This window comes from Triticum urartu, chromosome 2, assembly GCF_003073215.2.
Source record: "Triticum urartu cultivar G1812 chromosome 2, Tu2.1, whole genome shotgun sequence".
Lineage (NCBI taxonomy): Eukaryota > Viridiplantae > Streptophyta > Magnoliopsida > Poales > Poaceae > Triticum > Triticum urartu.
In genome coordinates this window covers 21,877,770-21,883,885 of record NC_053023.1, presented here as the reverse complement: position 1 = coordinate 21,883,885, position 6,116 = coordinate 21,877,770, and the positions used below count along the sequence as shown (strand labels likewise).

Below are 6,116 nucleotides of genomic sequence, written 5' to 3'. Positions count from 1 at the left end.
CTTTGTATCTGCACCATCATCGGTTTTCTCAGACAATGTCGGCATGTTCTATTATAAGTTTAGAAGAGTTACCATATGTGACTCTATGGTCTAGTAGCACTGTTAGCATACTTAGTAGCTTTCGGGAGTTGTATGCGAATAGGCATAGGCTAATAGCGATGTAGCCAGTGATTAGGAAAGGTTGTTTGGCAACTTGTCATCAGGAGTTAGTGTCCGTGTTATGGTAGGATTAGTTTGAGTCGGTTTGATAGCTTGTTTCGGTCGCGCCGTGTGTCTGTGTGTGTATGAGCACGAGTGCGTCAATAGTAACCGAGGGCGTTGAAAAGAAAATAGAAGTAACGATACGGATACGGGTCCTTGGCTATAAGATTTTTGTGTGTGTGTTTGTTGTTTTTGATGTTATCGAAACTGAGAGCGAAATCCCAACAGTATAATAGTAGAATGGAAACAGTCTAGCGTCTGCCATGCATGTTACATGTTAAGGTGACATGTCTACTAAAATAACATATTTATCATGTCGAGCAAAATAGTTTATGCCAGGTATACAAATGATCTGTCGTATGAAGTGTTCTTTGCCACCTTGTCAAAGGCACGAGCTCCGGCCATGGCTGGCATGTGGACGTGCTAGCGAAAAAGGCAAAAGCGATCTCATGCATTGCCTTAACTGGTTGGAGAGGAACGAAAACAATCTATATCAGTATGCCTTCTAATCTTTGAGGGAATATTCTGCTCCAAATTAAGAAACATCAGTGCATGTGTGTGGCTTTTGAAAGCCCACCTAACATGAGTAGCTGGTGTACGATTACATACTCAAGACTGCTCAATAGCACAAAACCAATAATTGCTTTTGCTTTTTTTGGTATGCTACGTTGGAGGAGCTACCCAACCGACGAATCAATTTGTAAACAAGACTGGTCACTTGGAGTACAAGGGAGATTATCATGTAAGCTAAATTAAGTTACTAAACTCATACTTTCTACCTGCATGCCCCACAGTTCAATGCATGCACATCTATAAATAGCATGCACAAGTCAAGCTCTTAACACGCAACAACAAGAGCTGCATCCTCACTTAGCAGTGCTCTACTACATCACAGCTAGTCGATAGATCCTTCGCAGCTTAGGCTCAGTAATCAGTAGCATCAACAAGAGCTGCATCCTCACTTAGCAGTGCTCTACTACATCACAGCTAGTCGATAGATCCTTCGCAGCTTAGGCTCAGTAATCAGTAGCATCAACAAGAGCTGCATCCTCACTTAGCAGTGCTCTACTACATCACAGCTAGTCGATAGATCCTTCGCAGCTTAGGCTCAGTAATCAGTAGCATCAACAAGAGCTGCATCCTCACTTAGCAGTGCTCTACTACATCACAGCTAGTCGATAGATCCTTCGCAGCTTAGGCTCAGTAATCAGTAGCGTTGTCAACAATGCAAGGCCTCGCAGCAACTTCCAAGCTGTCACTGGCCGTTGTGGTCGCGGTGTTTCTGCTGGGCTCGTCGGCAGCCGCCGCCCACGGCCTGAGGAGGGTCGTCTCCAGCAGCTCCGACGAGCCGTGCAACGAGATGAAATTGACACTAATGTTGCACCAGACATGTGGTGCGCCATTACTATATACTAATGACGCACCATGTGTTGGTGCGTTATTAGTGTTCAAATACTAATGACGCACCACATCCACGGTGCGCCATTATTAAAAAACCTTTTTTTAATTTTTTTTCAAAACTACTAATAGCGCACTGTGGGAGTTGTGCGCCATTACTAGACGCTCTACTACCACGACATCCTCTACAACGGCGTCAACAACACGAAGAACGCGACGTCGCCGGCCACCAAGCCCACGGCGCTCAGCACGACCCACTGGAAGAACAGCACCTACTTCGGCGCGCTCGTGGTGTTCGAACGACCCCATGACGGTGGGGAAGCGCTACCCATGGCGGGGGAGGAGCCGCGGCGCGCGCCCAGGGCTTCTACTTCTACGACAAGCAGGAGTCTTACACCTCCTGGTTTGGCTTCTCCATCGTGTTCAACTCCACGGCGCACAAGGGCACCATCAACCTCGTCGGCGGACCTCATGGACGACAAGACCCGGGACCTCTCCGTCGTCGGCGGCACCGGCGACTTCTTCATGGCGCGCGGCATCGCCACGCTCCGACTCGATGCCTCCGAGGGAACCGTCTACTTCTGTCTGCAGATGGACATCAAGCTCTACGAGTGCTACGTCTGACGATTTATATTAAGGTGACACATCCATTATGGTGTCTGTCAATAAGGATGCTGCTGTTTTCTATGCTCTTCGATTTGTCTTGGTGTGTGAGGGCAGGTTTGTGTGTTATTGTCGCATACGTTGACAAGTATGCGAAATGCACTGCATTTTTATTCGTCTTTACTGTTTTTTTGTAAGTGCTAGTTCAGGGGAGGTAGCTCTTCTATATATATTATCTAAAAGAAGATTTCTAAGTGCTGGTATTCTCCTATTTTTTTTAACACAGTATGGACGCAAACGCTCATACAAACACGCATAAACTCACCCCTATGAGCACCTTCGAGAGACTGTGCCAGCATATCATCCTGAGATTTACGAAGTCACCGTAGGAGCCTCGTCGTCGACTGAAATGTCTCCTCCCACTGAAAGATCGCCGAAAATCCTGAAAATATCCAAGAATACTGCGAGCACCAGAACTTGAAACTGGTGGGCTGGGGATACCACTGTCTCTCTAACCATCCAACCACAAGTTGGTTTGCTCCTATTTTGTTTCTGGAATGCGAGGAAAAGCCCTCCAAAGGCCATCTAACTGTTGAGGAAATACAATAAACGAAAGTACTGCAAACACGACAGGTGTGATGAACGACGTCAGGACGATTGTTTTGCCTTGGACTTGGATGGTGGGATATGTCATATCATGTGCATTTCATCTGGACAGTGTTATGCATGTTGCACTCATCTACAATAAAATTGATGATCTTGTTAGTAAATAAATTAGCACAGCCACCGGCCCAATTGCGCGGGCAATGTATTTAATGATGGACGATGCTACACAGCGTCCGCGCGCTAGGCGGGCGGATCTGGCGGCCGGTAATTAAGGAAAGTGCCTCCCTGTCGGGTCCCCACCATGTGGCAAAAAAGGAAAGTTTCATCCCGCTCCCGTGCCCACGTCTCCCTGCGAGAAGAAAAACGATAAAAGAAACACCCCCCCCCCTCCACCAGGTGATCTCCACACCTACCCACCACAGGGGAAACCCTAAGCCCCAGATTTCAGTAGCGGCAATCTCCTTTCCCCCAGCCGCCGCCCACCATGTCATAGCAGTGGCGAGCTTCTCCCTCCCGCAGCAAAAAAACAGAGTAAAAACAGAGTAAAAAAAGGTTGCGGAAGATCAAAATCACCGTGAAAGAACACAAGCTTGCCTGCAACTCTTCTTGTGTGATCAGGCAACAACCTGAACAAAACATGGGCAAAAGAATTGCCAAGATTGGGCAAATTTCCCCAAGTGAACTACAGCAAAGGTAACAAGGCTGTTCCAATTTTTTTGACCATGAGATCCTTTTTAGTTCTACTAGAACTAGTAGTACTCCCCAGATGTTCCTCCTGTACTCCAGTGTCGCAGCTTTGCCTTCTATACATCAGTGTTTGAATTATGGCCCCAATCTATCCCTTCTTCTTGAATATTTTCTTGCCTGTAGTTATGCACCTTGCTTCTGCAAAAAAAAAAGACAGACTAAGTAATTGCAGAATCTTGCCTGTTTATATTGTAGAAAAAGTTGTTAACAATCAGGGTATGACAAACTATTGTAGTTGCTTACAAAAGGTCCAGTATCTTACGAAACAGGGGTAAAAACTGGGCAAAAAATAATCAGTAAGGGGAGAAGTATAGTTGCTTACAAAAAACAAAAAAGAAAAAGGCAAAAGAAAAAGCCTGATATGCGAACCTAGCAATGATTCAGTGAAAAAATGCTCCATGCTCATTTAGTATATGTATTAATTCCTTCCCCTATTTTGTCTTCTGAAATGTGCAGATGGCCGGCCTTGATCTCAATGAGCTTCCTGACGACTTTGTTGACTGTGATGGTGGTCCCCTGTTCTGTACACAAGCCCCACCTGAAAAAATCCCCATTTCAATCGAGGGGGTGGGCGAGTCGCCAGATTTGTGTTCTGCTCCTGTCCAAGATGTCGTAGGTGTGGGGTTTCGTGTTGTGGCTACTACTGGTGTGTCTGATGCAACGGCAACTGCCGAAACTATCGCGCCCGCACCTGCCATGTTCAGCCCGGCTGCAACTGTGCCTACCAATGGTGGGCAAGGTCGTGCAAGTAGCACTGGCTTGTTAGGTTTTGATGAGAATGAGGTGCGATCTAGCCCACAGGAACCTTATGTTGGCATGGAGTTTGACACAGTTGAAGGTGCTAAGGAGCACTACAAAGCTTACTCTCGCAGAATTGGGTTCTCGATGAAAGCCAACACTTCCAGGAGGTCTTCGTACACTAATGTGCTTGAGAAGCAGACTTTTTGTTGCAACAAGTCGGGGAAGCCTAAAATCAATGATGATGCCCACACACCCGTGTTTGAGAAACTAACCTCAGATTCTGATGACCGTGGCGATGGACAAGATGTTGGGAGTAAGGGCATCTCCAGCCGTTCGGCCCCCCAGGACGCCTAAATAGAGCGGCCTGGGGGCGTGCCGGCGCTAGTTCGGCCCCTGGGGGCGACCTAGCGCCCAGTCACGCCCCCCACGCGCCGGCCCCAGGATGCAGGAAATTTAAACTTGGTCGTTCCTGCTCACAAAAGACGCCGCAAATCCGGCGATCGGACGTAGTCTGGCGTTACAAAAAACAGAGTTCGCGTGCGCAATGATTCACTCGGCGGGGTCGGCTCCAGGCATTGGCGGAGTCGGCGTGCGCGGGCTCGGCGGTGTCGGAGCTACTTCGATGCTGGGCTGTGTCGGCGCGGCTTCGGCACTGCTGGGCGGCGACGTAGAGGCGTCGTTTGGGATTGGCGTCCGGGTGGTCGTGGGCGTCGTCGGCGTCGTCGGCGTTGCCGTCGGCAGCTCGTTTAGGATGAGGCCGCGCTGGAGAGATGCGAGGGAAAAGCGTCAACCGATGAGGAAGACGCCGCCAAGCGCGCCGCGTTGTCGCGGGCCTTCTTGGCGATGGCCCTGTTCCGCCTGTCGGCGGTGACTGCTTCGCGCCGCTGAACTTCCACCCTCCACTCGGCGTTCGACAGGCCCGGCGGCTTCGATGGCGGCGCCTTCGGCTTCCTCTGCTTCGGCTGGACCACGGCGCCAGCCGCGTTTGCCGCCGCGCGCGGCATGGTGTACTTCTTCGGCGGCATGGCGGCGACTGGAAGGCGAGCGGGAGGGGGTTTGGCGGGAGAAAGGGGGAGAATGGTGGGAGGAAGGAGAGCGAGCGGGAGAGATGCGAGGGAAAAGCGTCAACAAACGGCGGGAAAAGGCCCTCGGGTCGCCTCCAGGGCGGGCCCACGCGCCTTTTTCTCTTGCGGCGGCTCCCCAAGCGCCTCCCAGGGCGCCGGGTTCGGCCTGGGTCCGCCGGCACCAGTTTTGGCCCGAGCCGGCGAAAAAGGGCCTTCTGGGGGCGCGACTGGGGCCTTTTTTGTTGGCGCCGGCGCGGCAAAATCGCCTGGGGAGGCCCTGTTGGGGGCGCGGCTGGAGATGCCCTAAGCAAGCAGGGTGTAGCTCTTATAAATCTCCAGGGGGGCTTGTTAAGAAGAGGAGAAGAGAATTTATCAAACGGACGGGCTGTCGAGCAAAAAGAACAGTCAAGCTGACTAATAACAAGTGGGTGGTCACAGGTGTTGTTGCAGACCACAATCATAGACTAATTGACAAGCCATCTCTCACTAAATACCTCCGCTCTCACCAAGGCATCCCGCCGGAAGAGGTTGAGTTCCTGGAAATATTGCATAGGTGCAACATGGAAACAGGTCGCATGATGGCTGTTATGTCTGAATTCTATGGCCAAGCTGCAATTGTGCCGTACACAACGAAAACGATAAGCAACATGAGAACTAACCTTCGCAGTGCTGAGGCAAATGAAGGCGATTTGGCTGAGACAGTTGCCTACTTCGAGCAAAAGCAGGAAGAAGACCCAGGCTTCTTCTTCAAAATCA

General features: G+C 50.2%; 1 pseudogene; it reads left to right on the top strand.

The window, feature by feature from the left end:
- Positions 1–1,064: 1,064 nt before the first annotated feature.
- LOC125540755 lies at positions 1,065–2,454 on the top strand (annotated as a pseudogene).
- The last annotated feature ends 3,662 nt before the right edge of the window (positions 2,455–6,116 follow it).